The 23,176-nt window shown below is 40.7% G+C and overlaps 1 protein-coding gene and 1 pseudogene across 4 annotated transcripts in view; both read left to right on the top strand.

Moving 5' to 3' along the window:
- The window catches only part of DAB1 (DAB adaptor protein 1), a 784,414-nt gene that overhangs the window by 104,915 nt on the left and 656,323 nt on the right, over positions 1-23,176 (top strand). The window lies entirely within an intron of this gene.
- Positions 12,377-16,779, top strand: LOC116856404 (annotated as a pseudogene).

Raw genomic sequence — 23,176 nt, 5'->3', positions numbered from 1 at the left:
GCACAAACTCTCCCCAATAGCCATAACCCAGCCTCCCTATCCCTACTCCCTCATCCCCCAGCAACTCTCAGTTTGTTTCGTGAGATTAAGAGTTTCTAATGGTTTGTCTCCCTCCCGATCCCATCTTGTTTCACTTTTTCCCTCCCTACCCCACATGACCCCCAACCCTGCCTCTCAAATTCCTCAGATCAGAGAGATCATATGATAATTGTCTTTCTGTGATTGACTTATTTTGCTTACCTTAATACCCTCTAGTTCCATCCACATCATTGCAAATGACAAGATTCTGGTTTTTTGATGGCTGCATAGTACTCGATTGTGTCTATATACCACATCTTTTTCATCCATTCATCTGTTGTTGGACATCTAGGCTCCTTCCATAGTTTGGCTATTGTGGACTTTGCTGCTATAAACAGTTACGAGCACTGCCCCTTCAAATTACTACATTTGTATCTTTAGGGTAAATACCCAGTAGTGCGTTTGCTCATTACCTCATTCATAGGGTAGCTTTATTTTCAACTTTTTGAGGAACCTCCATACTGTTTTCCAGAGTGGCTGCACCAACTTTCATTCCCACCAACAGTGTAGGAGGTTTCCCCTTTCTACACATCTTCACCAACATCTGTCATTTCCTGACTTGTTAATTGTAGTCATTGTGACTGGTGTGAGGTGGTATCTCACTGTGGTTTTGATATGTATTTCCCTGATGCTGAGTGATGTGGAGCACTTTTTCATGTGTCTGTTGGCCATTTGGATGTCTTTGCAGAGATGGCTGTTCATGTCTTCTGCCCATTTTTTGATTGGATTATTTGTTCTTTGGGTATTGAGTTTCATAAGTTCTTTATAGATTTTGGATACTAGCCCTTTATCTGATATGTCATTTGTGAATATCTTCTCCCATTCTGAAAGTTGTCTTTTGGTTTTATTGACTGTTTCCTTTGATGTGCAAAAGCTTTTGATCTTGATGAAGTCCCAAAAGTTCATTTTTGCCCTTGCTTCCCTTGCTTTTCACAATATTTCTAGGAAGAAGTGGCAGTGACTGAGGTCGAAGAGGTTGCTGCCTGTGTTCTCCTCAAGGATTTTGATGGATTCTTGTCTAACATTGAGGTCTTTCATCCATTTTGAGTCTAGTTTTGTGTGTGGTATAAGGAAATGGTCCAGTTTTATTCTTCTGCATGTGGCTGTCCATTTTTCCCCAACACCATTTGTTGAAGAACTGTCTTTTTTTATTGGACATTCTTTCCTGTTTTGTCGAAGATTAGTTAACCATAGCTTTGAGAGTCCATTTCTGGGCTCTCTATTCTGTTCCATTGATCTATGTGTCTGTTTTGTGCCAATACCATACTGTCTTGATGATGACAGCTTTGTAATAGAGTTTGAAATCTGGAATTGTGATGCCACCAACTTTGATTTCCTTTTTCAACATTCCTCTGGCTATTCAGGGTCTTTTCTGGTTCCATATAAAAAATTTTAGGATTATTTTTTCCATTTCTTTGGAAAAAATGGGTGGTATTTTGATAGGGATTATATTAAATGTGTAGATTGCTTTAGGTAGCATAGACATTTTCACAATATTTGTTCTTCCAATCCATGAGCATGGAACATTTTTCCATTTCTTTGTGTCTTCCTCAATTTCTTTCATGAGTACTTTATAGTTTTCTGAGGTTAGGTTTACCTAACCTCTTTGGTTAGGTTTATTCATACATAAACATATCTTATGGTTTGGGGTGTAATTGTAAATGGGATTGACTCATTAATTTCTCTTTCATCTGTCTTGTTGTTAGTGTATAGAAATGCAACTGATTTCTGTGCATTGATTTTATATCCTGACACTTTACTGAATTCCTGTATGAGTTCTAGCACTTTTGAAGTGGAGTCTTCTGGGTTTTCCACATAATGTATCATATCATCTGCAAAGATTGAGAGTTTGACTTCTTCTTTGCCAGTTTGGATGCATTTTATTTCTTTTTGTTGTCTGATTGCTGAGGTTAGGACTTCTAGTACTATATTAAATAGCAGTGGTGATAATGGACAGTCCTGCAGTGTTCCTGACTTTGAGGGAAAAGCTCTCAGTTTTTCCACATTGAGAATGATATTTGCTGTCGGTTTTTTGTAGATGGCTTTGATGATATTGAGGTATGTGTGCTCTATCCCTACACTTTGAAGAGTTTTGATCAGGAAGGGATGCTGTACTTTGTCAAATGCTTTTTCAGCATCTATTGAGAGTATCATATGGTTCTTATTCTTTCTTTTATTAATGTATTGTATCACATTGATTGATTTGCGGATGTTGAACCAACCTTGCAGCCCTGGAATAAACCCCACTTGGTCATGGTGAATAATCCTTTTAATGTACTGTTGGATCCTATTGGCTAGTATTCTGGTGAGAATTTTTGCATGCATGTTCATCAGGGATATTGGTCTATAATTCCTTTTGATGGGATCTTTGTCTGGTTTTGGGATCAAGGTCATGTTGGCCTCATAAAATGAGTTTGGAAATTTTCCTTTCATTTCTATTTTTTGGAAGAGTTTCATGAGAATGCATATTAATTCTTTAAATGTCTGGTAGAATTCCCTTGGGAAGCCATCTGGCCCTGAGCTCTTGTTTGTTGGGAGATTTTTGATGACTGCTTCAATTCCTTACTGGTTATGAGTCTGATCTGGTTTTCTGTTTCTTCATGGTTCAGTTTTGGTAGTTTATATGTCTCCAGGAATGCATCTATTTCTTCCAGGTTGTCAAATTTGCTGCTGTATAGTTGCTCATAATATGTTCTTAAAATCGTTTGTGTTTCTTTGGTGTTGGTTGTGATCTCGCCTCTTTCATTCATGATTTTATTAATTTGGGTCCTTTCTCTTTTCTTTCTGATGAGTCTGGCCAAGGGGTTATCAATCTTATTAATTCTTTCAAAGAATCAGCTCCTAGTTTTATTGATCTGTTCTACTGTTCTTTGGCTTCTATTTCATTGATTTCTGCTCTGATCTTTATGATTTCTCTTCTCCTGCTGAGTTTGGGGTTTCTTTGCTCTTCTTTCTTCAGCTACTTAGGTGTACGGTTATGTTGTGTACTTGAGACCTTTCTTGTTTCTTGAGAAAGGCTTCTATTGTTATATACTTTCCTCTCAGGACCCCCTTTTGTTCATCCCAAAGATTTTGAACAGTTGTGTTTTCACTTTCATTTGTTTCCGTATTTTTTTTTAATTCTTCTTTAATTTCCTGGTTGACTCATTCATTCTTCAGTAGAATGCTCTTTAGCCTCCATGTATATGAGTTCTTTCCAACTTTCCTCTTGTGATTGAGTTCGAGTTTCAAAGCATTACAGTCTGAAAATATGCAGGGAATTGATCCCAGTCTTTTGGTACTGGTTGAAACCTGATTTGTGACACAGGATGTGATCTATTCTGGAGAATGTTCCATGTGCACTAGAGAAGAATGTGTATTCTGTTGCTTTGGGATGGAATCTTCTGAATATATGTCCATCTGGTGATGTCCATCTGGTCCAGTGTGTCATTTAAAGCCTTTATTTCCTTGTTGATCTTTTCTCAGATGATCTGTCCATTTCAGTGAGGGGGTGTCAAAGTCCCCTACTATTATAATATTATTATTGATGTGTTTCTTTGATTTTGTTATTAATTGGTTTATATAATTGGCTGCTCCCATATTAGTGGCATAGATATTTAAAATTGTTAGATCTTCCTGTTGGACAGACCCTTTAAGTATGATATAGTGTCCTTCCTCATCTCTTATTATAGTCTTTGGCTTAAAATCTAATTGATCTGATATAAGGATTGCTATCCCAGCTTTCTTTTGATGTCCATTAGCATAGTAAATTTTTTTCTACTCCCTTACTTTAAATCTGCAGGTGGTGTCTTTTGGTCTAAAGTTAGTTTCTTGTAGACAGCATATCAATGTGTCTTGTTTTTTTATCCATTCTGATACCCTGTGTCCTTTGATTGGGGTATTTAGCACATTTACATTCAGGGTAACTGTTGAAAGATATGAATTTAGTGCCATTATATTGCCTTTAAGGTGACTGTTACTGTATATTGTCTCTAATCCTTTCTGGTCCATTACTTTTAGGCTCTCTCTTTGCTTAAAGGACCCCTTTCAAATATTTCCTGTAGGCCTGGTTTGGTGTCTGCAAATTCTTTTAGTTTTTGTTTTTCCTGGAAGCTTTTTATCTCTCCTTCTATTTTTAATGACGGTCTAGCTGGATATAGTATTCTTGGCTGCATATTTTTCTCATTTAATGCTCTGAATATATCATGCCAGTCCTTTCTGGCCTGCCAGGTCTCTGTGGATAGGTCTGTTGCCAATCTAGTATTTCTACCATTGTAGGTTACAGACCTCTTCTCCTAAGCTGCTTCCGGGATTTTCTCTTTGTCACCGAGACTTTTAAGTTTTACTGTTAGATGACAGGGTGTAGACCTATTTTTATTGATTTTGAAGGGGTTTCTCTGTGCCTCCTGGATTTTGATGCTTGTTCCCTTTGCCAAATTAGGGAAATTCTCTGCTATAATTTGCCCCTCTCTCTCTTTCTTCTCCTTCTGGGATCCCAATTATTTTAATATTGTTTCATCTTATGGTATCATTTTTCTCTCTAATTCTCCCCTCGTGATCCAGTAGTTGTTTATCTCTCTTTTTTTTCAGCTTCTTTATTCTCCATCATTAGGTCTTCTATATCACTTATTCTCTCTTCTGCCTCATTTATCCTAGCAGTAAGAGTCTCCATTTTTTTACTGCACCTCATTAATAGCTTTTTTATTTCAACTTGGTTAAATTTTAGTTCTTTTATTTCTCCAGAAAGGGATTTTATTTCTCCAGAAAGGGATTCTCTAGTATTTTCCATGCTTTTATCAAGCCCAGCTAGCACCTTGATAATCGTCATTCTGAACTCTGGTTCTGACTTATTACTAATGTCTGTATTGATTAGATCCCTAGCCATCAGTACTGCCTCTTGTTCTTTGTGTGTGTGTGTGTGTGTGTGTGTGCGCGCGCGTGCATTTTTCTGCCTTGTGGTTTTATCCACATAAGAATAGATGAATGAGAGAACAAAATACTTAAATGGTAGCAGTGACCACAGAAAAATATACACTAACCAAATCAGAAGAGACCTGAAACCAGGGGAAGAAGAAAGAGGGGGGAAAAGGAAAAATATATATTTGTATTTATACTTATATGTATATGTATATGTATATTTATATATACATTTATATTTATATATATTTGGGGGAGGTAGTTCCTTCTAACAGACCAAAATACACCCAATCAAGTGTGTGGCTCTGCTCTATTCTATTCTATAGGACTGGTGAATAAAGCAGAGCCACACACTTGATTTTGGTGTATTTTGGTCTGTTAGAAGAAACTACCTCCCAAAATTTTAATGAAGATAAACATATATACAAATAAGGGTAAACATGATGAAGGGATGGAATATGACTATAAAGATGAAAATTTAAAAAAAATCTTAAAAAGGAATTGATAAGAAGTTGATTGAAAGAAGAAAAAAAAGAGGAAAGAATGTGATCAGGCTGGAGAGTAAAGCAAAGCCATGTGCTAGATTTAGGGTATATTTTGATCTATTAGAAGAAATTGGTTGCCAAAATTTTAAAGAATAAAAACCTATATGTATACAAAAATAAGGTTAAATACAATGAAGGGATAAAATATGACTATACCAATGAAAATTTTAAAATATTTTTTAAAAGGTATTGATAAGATAAAATAGTTTTAAAAATGTTAAAATAGGAAAGAGGAAAAATTTTAAAAATAGAATAAGAAAAAAATAAAATTAAAAAAATTAACTGTGAAAGACTAAAGGATCATGGGGGAAAAGCCATGAATTCTATGTGTTGCTTTCCCCTAGCTCTGGAGTTCTGCAGTTCTCATTGATGATGAACTTGGTCTTGGCTGGATGTTCTTTCTAATCTTCTGGGGGAGGGTCCTGTTGCTTTGATTCTCAAATGTCTTTGCCTGAGGCAGAATTGCACCACCCTTGCCAGGGGCCAGGCTAAGTAATCTGCTTGGGTTTGCTCTTGGGAGCTTGTGTTCCTGAACACTTTCCGTATAGCTTTGGAGGATGGGAATGAAGATGGCGGCCTCCCAATTTCTACCTAGAGGAGTTGAGAGCTCAGGGCCCCACTCCTCAGTGTGCCCTCAGAGAAAAGCAGTCAATTCTTCCCATCTCCCTGGTCTCTGGCCACACTCTGAGCTTACCCAGCCTGTGACTGAGCGTTTCTATCTCTGGTGCACAGCCCTGTTTGGAGTGTCCAAACCCAGCAGATTCCTGCAGCAAGCTCTCATGCTGCTCCTCCTGGAGGAGGAATGTGAGTCTCCCCATATCTGCCACTTATGGGGTTCCTGCTCGAAGAACAGTGGCCCAACTGTGCCTCAAATCATGGTTTAAGATAATCCTGAGCTGAGAGCCCCCCCTTGTCTTTGTCTCTGAGGCTGGCTTCCCCACTCTGATACCTGGGAGATCTGCTGCTCTCAGACACCCCTGGTCTTTTAGTGACCCTGTGGGTCCTGAGACCATACTGTCCCTGCAAGGGCTCCCCTCCCCCACCCTTAACCTCTGGAGCAACGTCCCTCAGTGGATCAGACTTCTGAAAGTTCTGATTTTGTGCTGGGCCATTCTATTGCTTGTCTGGAGCCGGCACCTCCCCCCGCAGTCTCTCTTCCATATATCACCTCAGATTCACTTCTCCGCACATCCTACCTTCTGGAAAGTGGTCGATTTTCTGCTCCTGGAATTGCTGTTCTTCTTCTCTCTCCAGTTGAGTTTGTAGGTGCTCAGAATGGTTTGATAATTATCTAGCTAAACTCCTGGGACTTGATAATATTTAGGTCTCCTATTCCCCCACCATCTCGCTCCCCCCTCCTCCACTTGTTTCTAAGCTAAAACTTCTGAATGGATTCTTTCAGCTTTTTTCTTATTTAAATTATTTTATTATTAAATTTATATTGGATAATATTTTAAAAATAAAGAACAGTTCCTGGACTGATTTTTGGATTATCCAAAGTTAAGTGGAATATGATATTCCTTAGCAATAACTCTTCCTATTTGTATGACATTTTACCTTTACAAAGCCTTTTTATATCTATTATTTCATTTAATCCTCTCAATACTTCTGTGAGGGGCAATCCTGTGGGGACCCCCCTCTCATATTTAAGAACTTTTCCTGTATCTTCACTTAATAAACTTGTATTGCTTTTTTATTATTTTTTTAAAATTTTATTTTATTTTTTCAGTGTTCCAAGAAGACAATGTATTTATTTTTAATTAACATATAATGTGTTATTAGCCCCAGGGGTACAGGTCTGTGAATCACCAAGTTTACACACTTCACAGCACTCACCATAGCACATACCTCCCCAATGTCCATAACCCAGCCACCCTCTCCCTCCTCCCCTCCTCCTGGCAACCCTGTTTGTTTTGTGAGATTGAGAGTCTCTTATGGTTTGTCTCCCTCCCGATCCCATCTTGTTTCATTTATTCTTTTCCTACCCCCCAAACCCCCCACGTTGCATCTCCACATCTTCATATCAGGAAGATCATATGGTAGTTGTCTTTCTCTGACTGACTTATTTTGCTAAGCATAATACCCTCTTTAACTTCTATTGCTTTACTCACAAAAAAATAAATAAAAATACTTCTGTGAGGTCAGTGAAGGGATTATCATGTCTGTTGTCTAGATTAGTGTACCAAGGCATATCTATATTAAAAGAGTATTGAGACAGGAATGCTCAGGGTTGTTCAGTCGGTTAAGCATCTTGATCTCAGCTCAGGTCATGGTCTCAAGGTTAAAAAAAGGGGGGGGGGTTAGATCAGAGATGTAATTTGAATGTGCTTATGATTTTCATTTGTTTATATATTTAACCACATTTATTGGCAACTGATTATATGTTGGATATAATGTGATCCTGGCCTTAAGAAGTTCATTGTCTATTAGGGCATGAAGTCTGCAAGTGGAGAGCAGTAAAAGGATATGGATGCATGTATCAGGTGAGGGTTGTCAATGAGGAGTGGAAGATCAGCCTTGTTGGGACATATGGAAAGGGCATTACGATGTGCCACTTAAGCAGAGTATTGAGTCTCATCAGGACTTCCCCGATGAAAGAGGAAGGAAAAGTCCTTCCTAAAATATCCCCAAACAAGAAGACTTAGAAATTGATACTTAATTTCTACTCTCAATTGTGCAAAGTTAAGTCTTCACTATAAGTCCCCCACTTCCCGCCTCCCCTACCCCACCTAAAAAAAGAAAGAAAAAAATCACAGACAAGAAAGTCACAGTCATTCAGGCCCTTACCAACTAGGCCTAGTTTTCTGGATAAAAGGAGGAAACAAGGGCTTGTTTGCTGCAGCTATTTCTTGTGCCACCTTCCTTCAGACCCTGGCTTTGCTCAAGCTGGGTGGAGCCTATCCAGGGAGGCAGGGCGAATGGTATTTGTATTCATCAGTATGCATTTCTTTGAAACTGGCCACCAGTGAAAATCAGATCGCCCTGGAATATTCTTAAGCTTTCTACATGTTTGATTAGTTTTTCCCAGTAGGAAATGAAACAAAAGAAGCAGCTATTAAGAGAGCTTGCTCTCTGCATGGTCTTAGACTGGCTCCTGGTGTCACGGGGATCTTCAGAGCAGACAGGATGGTCGGAATCATTCCAGGTGTTGAATGGAAAGACTGGAGCTGGATGTGCTTAGTCTTTGTGGAGGATGGGAGCAGAGGAGGGCAGGATAATCTGAGATCTCTTTTTGATGTTCCAGAGGCTGTTTGACACTCTTGCTTCAATATTCCTCTCTATAAAAGAAGATTATTCATGTATAAGATTCTTCCATGTATCCATTCTCTTAGTAACCCATAGAGCATGGCCCTCTGCTAGATGTCAAAGATACAAGAGTAAAATATGAGTAAGATACAGCTCCCAAAGGAGTCCTTGCAGAAAATGGGGGTGAGCGGACATCAAGGCTGTGGGTGGGTGAAAGGCAACATAGGCTCAGATGATGGGGCCAGGTCATCCTAAAAGAGGCAGCGGGGAACTGTGTGGGGATGTGAAAAGGAAAAGCCTGGTTGATGGTGTAGTGAAAGAGCAAATTCTGGTGGAGAAGAGAAATGTCCAAAGAAGGTCTTTTACATTTTGCTATAATAAGGGTGATATAAGACCTCTCTTCCAAGACCCTTATAAAATATTAGGGAAAATTTATGTGGTTTATTAATATTTGGTGAAATGGATCATCTTCAGGAAGAAAGAAGTGCTGATATCTGCTTTATAAGAAGCTGGACACAGGAAAAAATTAAGCCAATATTTAAATACATAAATGCATACATCTATTTACATATATGTATATAGATGCACATATATCTATGTAACTAATATATATATATATATCATGTATACATGTATATGCACACTGTGTGTGTGTATACACTATACATATATATATATATATGTATATACATATATATATACACATACATACACTATATGTGTATGTATGTATATATGGAATATATGTAACTCACCTAAAAAAGCTTCTTGGAGAACAAACAAGAATGTTAATTGGATAATTTGTTCTTAGTGAACTAGCATGAGCTAACACTTAAGTATTTACTATGCACCAGGTCCCTTTCTAGGCACCTTAAATGCAATAGGTCTTCTTCAGTCCTTACAGTAACTTTACTGGGTAAGTGCTACCATTATCACTCTTTTGCAGACAAGGAATATGAGAAACAGAAATTCAGTTACTTGCCCAAGGACAAATAGCAAGTAAGAAATCGAGAGTGAGCTTTGGATCCAGGCAGACTGGATCTAGGACCTCAATTCTTCTCTGCCCTATTACATAAGATTTGATTCACTTTTAATATTTTGTAAGGAATCAAATCCTTTAGGGAGCCTGCAGTATGGATGGAGGATCAAGGCAGATGCGTGTGAGGAACAGAAGCTTCCTCTCTTCATGGTGGCTTTAAGTGCATTGCTCCCTGAATTTGATTATAGATCCTTGGACAAGATTTGCTAAGTTGGTTCTTTTATTCAATAGCTATTTATTGAGTAGCCACTGTGTGCCAGAAACCATTTGAGGTGGCAGAAAAAGAACAATAAACCAAATAAGCAAAATCCCTGTTAAGTATGGAATTTGCATAAGGATGACAGAAGAACACTTGGATGACTTGTACAATCATGATAACTGCTATAGAGACAAGGGCTGTTGTGAGAGTACAGAGGAGGGAGGGGAGCTGCTGTAACATGCAGGTGGTCCAGGGAAACCTTGTTGACAAGGTGACTTTTGAACAGAGACCTGAAGGAAATGCAGGAGCAAGCCTCCATTATCTAGGAGAAGAGCACTGTTGGCAGAGGGAATGCCAAGTGTGAAATCCTTGAAATTCAGTTGTACTTGACCTGTGTGAGGAAGAGGTGGAGACCGGTGCATCTGGAGTAGGCTGAACTAGGAACAGTATGGTAAAAGAGCAGGTGAGAAATTTAATGGAGACTTTGGTTTTCACTGTGGGACAAGTAACCACAGGAAGGCAGAGGCAAGAAACAATTATTTTTTTTCCTGCCCTATGTCTTAGAAAGATTCCTCTCACTGCTAGGTGAAAAATCAATGATAAGGGGGCAAGAGTGGACATAATTATTGTTGCAAAAATCCAGGCAAGAGATGATGGTGGTAGTGTTGGAGGGTGATGAAAAGCAGTTAGGCTGTATTTTGAAGGTTGAGTGTAGAGTTAACCACATTGGGAAGTTTTCACCCCATAGATGATATATACAGATGTTAAAACTGGCTGAGATCACTTCCAGAGGAAGTCCTGGTAGAGGAGGAAACGTGTTCATGGGTGGAAGCCTGGGCAGCTCTGATCTTGAGAGATTGAAGAGATAGAGGGATCAACAAATGAGGCTAAGAAGGAGTAGCAGGGGAGAAAAGGAACACCAAGGGAGAGGAGTGTCCTGGGAGTCAGGTAAAGAATGTGCTTCATGGAGGAGGGTGACCACCTGTGCTGTGTGATGCTGCAGTCAGTAAGGACTGAGAAGTGAGTGTTGTATTAGCAACATTGAGGTCACTGATGACCTTGACAGAAGTTGCTTTCCTTCTGGTGGAAAGGGCAAAAGCCTGACTGGAGTGGATTTAGGAGAAAATTGAGTTACCTCGGATATGCTTCTACGTGAGGCTTTCATCTGAGTGGAAATGGAATCTGCTTTCACACTCCTCAGAGACCTGAGTCTTATCCATGCAAAACCAAGGCTCAAAGGCCCACAGCTTTAGAAACAGCAAATAAGAAAGTAAAACCTTTGAACTTGGGAATAGTATTAAGGTTGTCATCTAGGGCTTGAAATGTTGGGAGTCACAGATCTTGCTCCAGGAAATAAAATGGACCCGTTGTTGGATTTATTCTGGTTCTCTGCCCAAGACTACAGCTAAAGAGTCTCTTGTACTATATTTACCTCAGGACTTTGTCCCCATGTCTTCCCTTGACAACAAAATGTCGTGTCCTCCAGAGTCTGTACTTCCAGGGAAAAAATGATTGTTACCTCTGTTTGATGAAAATTTCTTCTTCATAGTTCATGTGTTGGTATAGTGTCTTCTAAATTCCTGGTGTTGGAGGGTTTGCATATTGAGCCTGGACATGGAGAAGTAAATTCTAGTTCCTACTCTGTTACTAGTTTGTTGTGTAAAAATAATTATATCACTTTATGTCACATTATATCACAAAAATAATTACATCCTGTGTGCCTCAGCATTTCCATTTAGTTTGGCAGGATAACTTTGATTTCCCTTAAATCGTATATTCGCTGATTCATTCTAAAATTCATCATGTTTTCCAAGTTTCCAATTTATTTCAGCTTTCCCTTCTTTATATTAATTGTAGTTCCTTTTTGCAAGAGGAATAGGGATGTTTTCCAACCATTCAGTCATCTTTATGAATCTTCTGTTTGTTTGGATACCTATAAATTGTGGAGAATAGCATTCAATCTTGATGTCCCAAAAACTCAAGACTGGCAACAGACTAGGAGTTAAGACCTGGGGTCCTGGCCCCTGTGGTTGTTTCTTTGATTCTTAACGCTATGTCAGTGAAGTGCTGTCTATCTTTGGCTTGCTTTGTGTCCTTGGCCAAGGTGATTAATCTCTCTGTGCCTTGGCTTTTCAACTAAAAGGGAAATATCACTATCACATGTGTTGAGAGAACCTATGTGATAGGTTGGGGCTTACCTGACAGTAACTACTATTACTTACTATCTACTTACCTGCTAGATTCCTGCCAATTGTAGCTATCTGGTAAAATCCACTCAATTCAGTCTGTTATGCAGAGATAGTCAGAGAGGCTCTCTTAACTAAGGACTTTAGAACTTTAGACGTTAAATGAAAATCAAACACAGTATCAAGAATGAAAGTGCTCCTTGAACATTATTTATGTATCACTGAAAATAAACCCCTGTACCTGGTTACCTATGAGAGCAATGGTGCCATCATTTTTAGGCCTCCTATTATCAATGTGAATCATTCCAAATTAGCAGCCAATAGGAGAAATGTATTCCGTGAATGCACAGGAACTGACTTCACTAAGGCAAAAATAGTTCTCTATGTCATTGTCACTGTGTTCAGTGAATATTATGAGAATCAATTTATAATTGAAGCAACTGAGGTGGTTTTTCCTAATGGAAAATCATATACCCTTCCAGAACTGGCTTAATAAAAGGAGATGGTGATATCTCATCTAAGCGGTAAAAAGTTGGAATCAGAGGAACTCCAGGAAATTTTGCCAAGCTTCTGATCAAGTTGTGTTTAGAGTTAGAAGTCATGGGTGTTGGGAATCAGATTGAGATTAAAATCTCGTTGACCAGAACTGACATTTTGCAAGCATGTGATATCACAAAAAATGTAACTATTGCTTATGGATGTAATAACATTCAGGTGGCTCTCCCAGAAACATACGCTGTGGCTAACCATTTTCCATGTAATAAGTTCAGAGGACTTCTAAGACATGACGTGGTAGCTGACTTCTAAGACATTCCATGGATACACGGAAGCGCTTGTCTTTCCTCTGTGCCTCCAAGAAGATATTGCTGATAAACTTGGTTTGGACATCTCTGCAGCAAAGGTAGTTCATAGAAGGGATCTTAAAGCCACTGAATTTCAGGTAGTACTCATTACCCTTCTTCTTGGCTCCCTAAAGACCATAGCCACAAATAGTAAGATGCCCCTTCTTCTGAAACAGAAATCTCTGGCAGTAGAAGATTCCAGCAGAGACCTAGATGAAAGAAGCTACAGGCATCTCAGTGCTGTTTAATACAGTAAGAATCCTTAGTTGGAGATAATCTGTGGGCTCCTGGATGGAATTATACAGCCACTTAAGGTGCTTCCTGGTGAAAAGAAGGGGGGAATATGGGATCAAAGCATCTGAAGGCCCTTCTCCTGGGTGATGTGTCGAGATCTTTGTCAGGGGTCAAAGTTTGGGGTTGGTGCCTCATCCTGATGCCCTCACCAAATTTGAGCTGACCATGTCCTGCTCCTCCCTGGAAATCAGTATTGGCCCTGTTGGTGAAGATGGGTCTCTGCTGTTGGTTCTCTTCATGAGTGTTTCCTTCTCTGCCCTTGCTGTCCTTTCGTTGTCCCCACAGGGAGTATCCATTTGTGCTTTAATGTTTGATAAAGTAGAAAGCAGGAGGAGGAGCACCAAGGTGGCGCAGTTGGTTGAGAGTCTGACTCTTCATTTTGGCTCAGGCCCTAATCTCATGGGTCATGAGCCTTGAATGGGGCTCTCCCATGAGCGGGGGGAATCTGCTTGGAGATTCTCTTCCTCTTCCCCTCTCCCCATTCATGCTTGTGTGCTCTCTCTCTCTCTCTCTTTCAAATAAATAGACAACTATTTTAAAAGATAAATAAAAAATAAAGTAGAAAGCAATGGGTGGGGGGAGTGGGAAAGAGTGAAAGCCCTCATAAAATTGTCTACAAGTCTGCATGCTGTACAGTGGATTTTGAAATCAGCTGCCAGTTTCCCCACACTTTGGCCGTATGATCAGGAGAACCATTTCTATTTCAGTGGATCTATGTCTCTCCTCCAGATTCTGCCAGCTGTCTCCCTCTGTCTCGTCCCATTCCTTGTCACTGTGTGCTCTGACACCAGTTGCTTCCCTTCGGCTCTTCCATGGGCAAGAGTCAGTGGAGCCCAGCATTTGCAGAGGCAAACATTTAAAACCTACTTTAAGAACTGGAATTACCATTGTATTGTAAAGAGGCCCAACTCCCTGCAGTGAGGGGTCTGCAAACTTCCTGCCTGTATTCAACGTGTTTCTTCCGACACCCTCCATTCTGTATTCTCTGTCACACGCTTCTACAGGGAAGATGCATTTTGAATTCCTTTGGGGAAAATAACTCAATCATTCAGTGCTATTTGGGGTTCCCCACATTGAAACAAAACATAGATTATGTGATACAGCCTGGAAAGCATCAGACACTCTTTCCTTTGTTCCTTTGACAACGTGGGAGAGAGTAGTAGAGTGGGGAATGGTCCCCACTTACACTATTTCTGTCATCCCCTCTGCCACAGTATAAATCCTTCAAGGAAGGGATGGTTAGCACTTCTGCATATCCAGTGCCTAGCTCACAGTGTGGCCCACGTGGGGGGCATAGTCAGTAGCCATCCCATAGTCAATGAGATGAGTTGCTGCATTGAACCCACCATCCTGGATGTGGGGTGTAGTAGCAGGTGTCACAGTGGAGTGGAATCAAAGATAAAGGACTTCTCTTCAGGTGGTCCAGGAACAGAGATGGGGTGGGGTGGGGGAGTGGTGTCATGAACTCAGCTGTGGGGAATCCCAAGAAATCCATAGTTTTCCAAAGATTTGCATGCTGAGTAGGAATTTCCCACTCTGAAATCAGGGCTTCCCAGATCCTGGTCCACAGATTGGTGCTGGCCACCAGTGAAATGAAAATGGACAATGTAGTGATTTTTTTTTTAAACAAAGCTTAATTTATGTTTTTAATCTGAGCTTATGGCCTTCCTGAAATGTTTTTACATGTCCTGCTATACTGAAATAACCCTTTTGAAATTATGGGGATGGTAAACAGCAAATGTTTTTCTTAATGTGAAAATGTTAAAGATTCTTACACTGCAGCCTGGTTTAATTTTGTTTTGTTTTGGTTTGACATTTTTCTGCCCCACACATTCTCTCTAAGGAGCTCTCTTAGACCTGTGGTTTCTAATGAGACAGGGACCATTTTGAAATTCCAAACGAAAGTTTTAGACTCTTTCTCCACAGAAACCTGTATGTGGTGCACACACACACACAAAAATGTTCGCAGGTAATTTTGGAAGGTTCACAGGCCTCTTTAAGACCAACTGTGTGCTTCTGAAGGATCCAGAAAATGCAGGTTAGGAATTCCTGGACCAGAGGGAGTGACAGTCCACTGCTGAGAGAAAATGACCTTTCCCCATTCATCTGCTTTGTAATGAAATATTCAATGTAAATAAAAAGTTTTCCATCACTACTCTTAAAAGTCCAGCATGCTAAGCATTGAGATCAGGGATTTAACAGATATTTTGCAAAAGCAAATGGCACTCTGTCTAAGGCAGCTGATACCCAGCATTTGAACCAACACTCTGTGGTCTCGGTGGGTGCGGGAACCTCTCTTCCCTTTGGCATTTTTTGTTGAGCATATGTTGCAACCCATCACCACCGACAGGGCTCTGTGCATCTCTCGAGCTGTCTGGGGGAGTCTTTTTGAAGGCATTTCAGCCATCTGTTAGGGTTTCCTGCTCTCGGGGGTGCTTTGATGCCATAAGGAGATGTGACATGACATTTGGAATCTGGGCCCATGCGTCACAATGCCAAGGGCAGGGACAGCCACGGGGTGACTACTCTGGCCCATTGTACAGGAATGAGCATGTCAATCAAATACATCTGGCTGGGTAGTCATATTGGCAGCTGGGCTGCTCAAATATAGAGGGGAGGGGGAAATGAAGGGTCATATAAGCCATCAGAAGAGAAGGCTGCTCGTCTTCCTCTGAGAAAGCCTTGGGGTGGAAGTGGAGACCACAGGTAGAACAATGAAGCTGGCAGTGATCATAGGATCTTGGAACCATAAAGATGACAAATCCAGAATTTCCCAAACGTCAGTCATTTAAGCCCATAGCCATGACTTTTTGCTCTCTGCCTGTCACCAATAATTTACTTTGTATTTTCTTTAAATCGGCTCTTTTTATTTAAATACATGTATTTTTATTTAAATCCATGTATTTTTTTATTTTTAATAAATACATGTATTTTTATTTAAATACATCTATTTTTAAAGAAACTTTATATAACTAAATGAAATCTAGCATCTCTTGCTATAAATATACTTAGTCAAAAATAAAATGGGGGTGCCTGGGTGGCTCAGTGGGGTAAGCCTCTGTCTTCGACTCCGGTCATGATCCCAGGGTCCTGGGATCGAGCCCTGCTTTGGGCTTCTGCTCAGCTGGGAGCCTGTTTCCCCCCACCCCCTCTGCCTGCCTCTCTGCCTACTTGTGATCTCTCTCTCTGTGTCAAATAAATAAATAAAATCTTAAAAAATAAATTAAGTAAATAAATAAATAAATAAATAAATAAATAAAATGAAAACAAACCACTCTTTGGGAATTCTCACTCGGTGTTGTGGTCTGCTAGCTCATTGTTAAAAGGGGAAGTCAGCAAAGGTTTTGGGCTTGTCACGGGCACTCACTTGGACTTACTCCTTGCTGTCGCTGAGAATATTGAAAGCAAAGTCAAAAGTGAATCATCATCGCTTTCTGTGCTCAATATCGGCTAATGCACGTATTAGATCTTAGAGTTGACTAAATTCCTTGTGCCCTCTAAATCCGTTTTGTATTCTACTGGAGGACTAGATTTCACTCTGTAGGACACATGGATCTGATCCAAGCTGTTTATAGAAGTGAGGACACCTGGCGATTCAAAGGACTTGTCCAAGTTAACCATGGGTCTAGACCTTTCCTGGTGCTTATACCTTTTAGGTAATTTTACAGATTCTGCAGATTTGACGTACCCATGCCTTGGCCTTGGATTCTGACTTGTGACCTGTGTTGGCCAATGAGATGTAAGCAGGCGTGGTACAGACAGAGGCTTCAGACTGGATTGTTGAACTGGGCTTGCTTTCATGTACTTTACCATGAAGAGGGCATGCCGTAATTAGCTAGCCTGTTGGTCTAAGGAGGATGAGACCCACGTCATGCAGGCCCAGACTCTATCTGTGCAAAGATTCAGTATTGGACTCCCTGTTGCTCATTCTCCTTTTTGGTGCAGTATGTGGGGTGTGTGTGTGTGTGTGTGTACACACTTATGCATGTGTTTGTGGGTGCATGTTTGTGCGTGTGTGTGTACACACTCGTGCATGTGTATGTCGGTACAGGTTTGTGTGTGTGTGATATATATATGTGTGTGTGTGTATAAACACATATATATACACATATATATATTTCATATGTATATATATGAAATAGACAAGACAGAAGGAGGTAAGGGAGGAGAGGGAAAGGAAAGGTAGATAGAGAAGGTCAGTATCCATCTCCCATTCATTTTCTATCTTCATGAAGCGTAACACAGGCTCTCAAAAACATTGCTGGTTAATAAATGCTTTCTCTTTTACTCAACAACTTTGCAAATTCAATGAGTATTTTCTGAGAACTTTGTTATATCCATGGGACCATGCTAAGTATACCTGGAGATACAAGAGTCGTTTCTGTGCCGGAGGGCATTACTGTGTATTTTGATGGCAAGACCACACCTGCATAACGTGAGTAAGCACCAATTCAAAGTTGAATGGTTCCTGTGCAGAAGTGACCAGCACAGTGTTCCTCAAGTACAGCAGCGTCCTCTTCTGCCAGACCTTAACCGTGGTGCCCTGTCAGCCCCCAGTGCTGCGGCACCCTGCGGAGAGCACAAGTCTTCCACAAATCTCTGAGTTTCTGGTCGTCTTCCTTCCTCTCTTCTTTTCCATACAGACATTCCTATTCCTTTTTGTTGTTGTTTTTTTTGCCATTGCTTTGGAGTATTCATAGAGGCCTGCCTATCTTTCCACAAGTTTCTTTCTGTGTACTTGTTCTGAAATCCTGGGCCGTCCTTCACATTCCCCCCTCTACAACCGAGTCCTTGGGAGCTAGCTGCCTGCAGGTCACAGGTTTGAGTCCACTTCGCTCCATCTCCTCCCCCATGACCATGGTCGATGCCCTTGCAAATGCCTCACCTGCCTGGTTTATTGGCATACCCTTGACTCCGTCTACTCTGAGTAGACTTTGGAGTAGAATCCAAAGAGTAGTTGGAATAACTTTGTTAAATGCTAATCTGATCATTCAACTGCCCTGCTAAAAAGCACCCTAGTGGCATCCCACTACAATTAGAAAAAACAAAACAAAACGAAACACATACAGAATCATTACTGTGCCCTATAATACTCCACATGATGTGGATGCTGGGTAAGTCCACTTTGTCAGTGAAATCAAGGAGAGTCCACACTCCACAAGTGACAACATCTTCTGACTTCCACAGTCTCATTCTTCACGCCAAGCAAACGTAATCACCATCACAGTTACCATTTATTGAAGACATACCACAGGATGCATATAACTAAGCTCTTTATACTTCTTCGATCCTCATAATTTTGTGAAATAGGTTCTAGTTTTATCCCAGTTTTGTAGATAAGGAAATTTAGGCATAGAATGTCCAAGCAATTTTCTTAAGGCCACGTGGTTCGAAAATGACAGAGGTTCAGAACCCAAGCACCGCCGCTCCCTTACCGCTGGTGGGCCATGCCGGGACCATAGGATTGACAAACACAGAAGGAATATCATCAAACTGCCACCTGCTCTTCCACCCCCACCACTCTTCTGACTGGCTCTCAGGCTCTTCATAGCTATCTGTACCTTAGGATGGCATTGGCTCTCCACGCTCAAGAGATAGCTCAGTATAACAGCAACATCAACCAAAATTAGGAATCAACGCTTTAAAATTGATAATGTCTCTGAAGGGCTGAGATGGTCTTCTTCCAAAGAGGTAATTAGGAGAACCTGGTAAGAACGGAAGGCATTTTGCAGAAAATAGAGTATGAGCAATCCTCACGGAAATGTCAAAAGGATAATGTGTTTCGCAAATGTTTATTGCAAACAGACAAAAGTAGGTTCAATTACTCATCACAGCCTACACGTTTCTCTCTTTGTTGGCTGGAAAGCACTCAGGTGTTTTGTTTTGCTTTGTTGTGTTTAATATTTTCCAGGATGGCATGGAGACATTTTTAGCTTTGAAATTTTGGTTGTGAATTTCTGTGGCCTATTAAAAAAAAATTGCCAGTGCCGCCTTGCAACTTGAAAAAGGATGACAAAAAATTAGTGAACGTGATTCATCCCCTGGACTTCTTATACCATCTTATACCCCTTCCTTCCTCCAAACCCTGCACTCTCCGAGCACCTCATCTGTGATTCTGGCCACTTGGAAACCAGCATCTGCATTTGGCACATGTCTCTCCCCGATTAAAAAAAAATAATCGTCATCTTCCTGTGCTGTTGCCTCTGCAGGAAATAGTTTTTAACTCTGCCTCCACTGTCAGTACCCCCAGTCAGCCTCGTTGGAGTGAGAATAAACATCACGGGCTTTGGAGAAAACTGAGTTTTAAATCTTAATAATGATGTGAATTTGTGCCAGCTTCTTGTCCTTGTTGAGTCCCGGTCTCTTCTGATATCCAGTGGGAATGATGATGCCTGCATTACAGGGCAGGTGGTGGCGATAGTTAAAAGAGATGGATTTTAAGTGCCCACGAAGTAATACTTCCCTGTGTGCTGGTACTCTGCCTTTATTATTCATTTAATCTGTTATTATTATCAATAATAAATTATTTAATAATTAATCTATGTTATTTAATATATGTTTATATATTCTATTATTTTATTATTTATATAATATTTTATGTTATCAGTTTATTATAGTTAATTTTATTAATATTAATTAAATGATAATTTCATAATCAATGATATACTATAAATATATTTATTTTATGTATTTATATATAATTTTTATTTATATATAAGTATAAAATAATAAAATAAATAATGATAAATAATAAAAACTTTCTTATTAATAAAGTTAAATTCATGAATTTAACTTTATAAGGTAAAGTTAAATTCATGAATTTAACTTTATAAGGTAGGAATTATCGGGGCACCTAGGTGGCTCAGTCAGTTAAACTTCTGAGTTTGGCTCAGGTCATGATCTCAGGTTCCTGGAATCAGACCCCGCATAGGACTCCCCACAGAATCTGCTTGTCCCTCTCCCTTTGCCTCTCCCCACTGCTCATGCCCTCTCTCTCACAAATAAATAAATAAATCTTTTTTTTTTAAAGTAGGAATTATTATCCCTATTATACAGCTAAAGAAACCAAGACTCAAAGATGTAAAATAACTTGCCTGTTATGAGTTCAATATGCCCCCCTACAAAAAAAGACATACTCAAGTCTTAACACCCAGTATCTTAGAGTATAACTTTTTTTTTTAAAGATTTTATTTATTTGACAGAGATCACAGGTAGGCAGAGAGGCAGGCAGAGGGAGGAAGGGAAGCAGGCTCCCTGCTGAGCAGAGAGCCCGACACGGGGCTGGATCCCAGGACCCTGGGATCATGACCTGAGCCGAAGGCAGAGGCTTTAACCCACTGAGCCACCCAGGTGCCCCTTAGAGTATAACTTTATTTGGAAATAGTCTTTATAGAAATAATCAAGTTTAAATGGTCATTAGGGTAGGCCCTAATCCAACATAACTGGTGTTCTTATGAAGAGGGGACATTTGGATCCAGAGACAGACACTGCCAAAGGACAGACAATGTGTAGGTACAGAGCGAGAAGACAGGGCTGAGACTGGGGTGATGCATCTGTGAACCAAGGGACACCAGATCTTGCCAGCAAGTACCAGACACTAGCAGAGGCAAGGAAGTATTTCTCCCACCCTCACCTCCCGGAGCTGTCAGAAAGAGCACGGCCCTGCTGCTGCCTTGATTTGAGACATTTAACCTCCAGAACTGTTAGACAGTAGCTTTCTGTCGTGTTTGGCCCCTCAGGTTTTGGCATTCTGCTGTAGCAGCCCTGTAAACTAATACATTCCACAAGGTCACACCATTCATAAGTGCCAACTCCAGGATTCGATTCCTGGTCTGCCTTAAGCCCTGGGCTCCTAATGGCGCTTCCACCATTGCTTCTCAAACTGTGGTCCCTGGACCAGTGGTATGGGCCTCACCTGCGAGCTTATTAAAAATGCAGAATCTCCGGGGCGCCTGGGTGGCTCAGTGGGTTAAGCCGCTGCCTTCGGCTCAGGTCATGATCTCAGGGTCCTGGGATTGAGTCCCACGTCGGGCTCTCTGCTCAGCAGGGAACCTGCTTCCTCCTCTCTCTCTGCCTGCCTCTCTGCCTGCTTATGATCTCTGTCTGTCAAATAAATAAATAAAATCTTAAAAAAAAAAAATGCAGAATCTCCAACCCCAACCCAAACTTACTGAATTGGAATCTGCACCTTAATAAGATCTCCAAGGAATTCTTACGCACTTTTAAAGTTTGGGAAACGTGGTAGACAGCCTTTCACAGTGACCGATAAACATGAATGAATCCCTTTCTCTTCCTTTCTCCAGGTTCCCCTTCGTGTACCGGTGCAAGTGGGTCTCTCCCTGTCTAGTGTGTTCTCCCTCCAGCCCATTTCACACTCCACTCCTTAATCTCCCAACCCTGTTTGTCCTTTACACATGGCGGGGAAATCAGGTGCAGCGGGAAAATGACAGGATAAGGGGGCCCTCTTGAACTGGTTTCAAAATCCTGCTTTACCACTCAGTAGGGATGGAAGAAAGAAAGTTCCTCGTCTTTCCTGAGCTTCCACTTTTCCATCTCTTCTGCTGACATTACCCCCTAGAAGCCCTTGTCCCCCTGTTTGGCCTAGACTACTGAAGTAGACTTGTCACTGGACTTCTCACCTCCACGTGTCGATCTCTGTCTATTCTCCCCATTGTTACCTTAATGAGCTCTCCAGTCCGCAAATCTGCTCCTGGTGTTTCTCATGATTGCAAACTGCCTTGGTTAAAGTCCGAATTCCCAGACACGGTTTCCTATCCCTTGCGTGATCTGCCCATGTCTCCTTCTCTCCTGTCCTATCTCCTGCCACTTCCCACCCTCACATCATTATTTACCCTCTACATAGGCTAACCTTCCTTTATGTTCTCAAGTTAGCCACCGTCTCTTTCACGGTCCTTCCCTTCACCGCGCCTCCCACCCCTAAACTCCTATACTTTGTGTGACTTCTCTGTGCTTTTCTTTATCAGATGACTCGAGCTTTTTAGTAATCATGTGCTGATTTTCTTTATGCCTCACTAGACTACATGAGCATGAGGACAAAGACCATGACTTCCTTCTTGTTTATACTGCGGCCCCCAGCCCGATGCTGGAATATAAGTCAGCCCCCAGTACTTATGTACAGCATCGATCGACGGATTTGGGCGATGCCCCAGTTTTCAGGCCAGCATTGTGCATTCTCTTTAAGAAACTTTTATTTCTGAAACCCCAGTGCTGTTGTACAGATTAGGTGCCAGTCGCAGAGTAAGTCCGGAAACAACCAGTGTGTTCTTCCTGAAGTTTCTTTGTTCTTCCCCATAAGATTAAGCTGCCTAGATCCTACCTCGTTGAACAAAGCTGAAGTATTTATTCCTAATTGCTTTAAGGCCTGTGATCTAATCACTAATCAGATGCTTGCATTTAAGAAAGAAAAATGGCTAATTAACAGAATCCAGTCCCGCCAATATTAAGGATCCAAGCTGTATCTGTGACAGCCAGGTGATGGAAGACACACATGGAAGAGGTCTGGAGAGTTCGGGACTTCTATGGTGTTTTCATTCCCAGAGAAGTCGCAACAACACACACACACAGCTAAGGACACATTCTGAATGAATCCCAGGAACCTGTCCCCTCCTGTGCATTGTCAGTGGTAAAAAGTGCTGTGAGTTTCAAGTTCAAGTGTTAGAAGTACACAGTGAAAACTCATGAGCTACTTGTGAAATTGGCACAAGAATAACCAAAGTGGTTAAAGTTGAGAAAAATAGAAAATCTTATTCACATGGGATGGGCTCATTTGGGCCTTGAATATACCACATGCTCAATAAATTCTTGTGGAGAGAATTTCTTGTGACACACAC

The sequence above is a fragment of the Lontra canadensis genome, unplaced genomic scaffold, assembly GCF_010015895.1.
Source record: "Lontra canadensis isolate GAN:19392208 unplaced genomic scaffold, GSC_riverotter_1.0 scaffold109, whole genome shotgun sequence".
NCBI classification, from domain to species: Eukaryota; Metazoa; Chordata; class Mammalia; order Carnivora; family Mustelidae; genus Lontra; species Lontra canadensis.
This window is presented reverse-complemented; position numbering and strand designations above follow the sequence as displayed.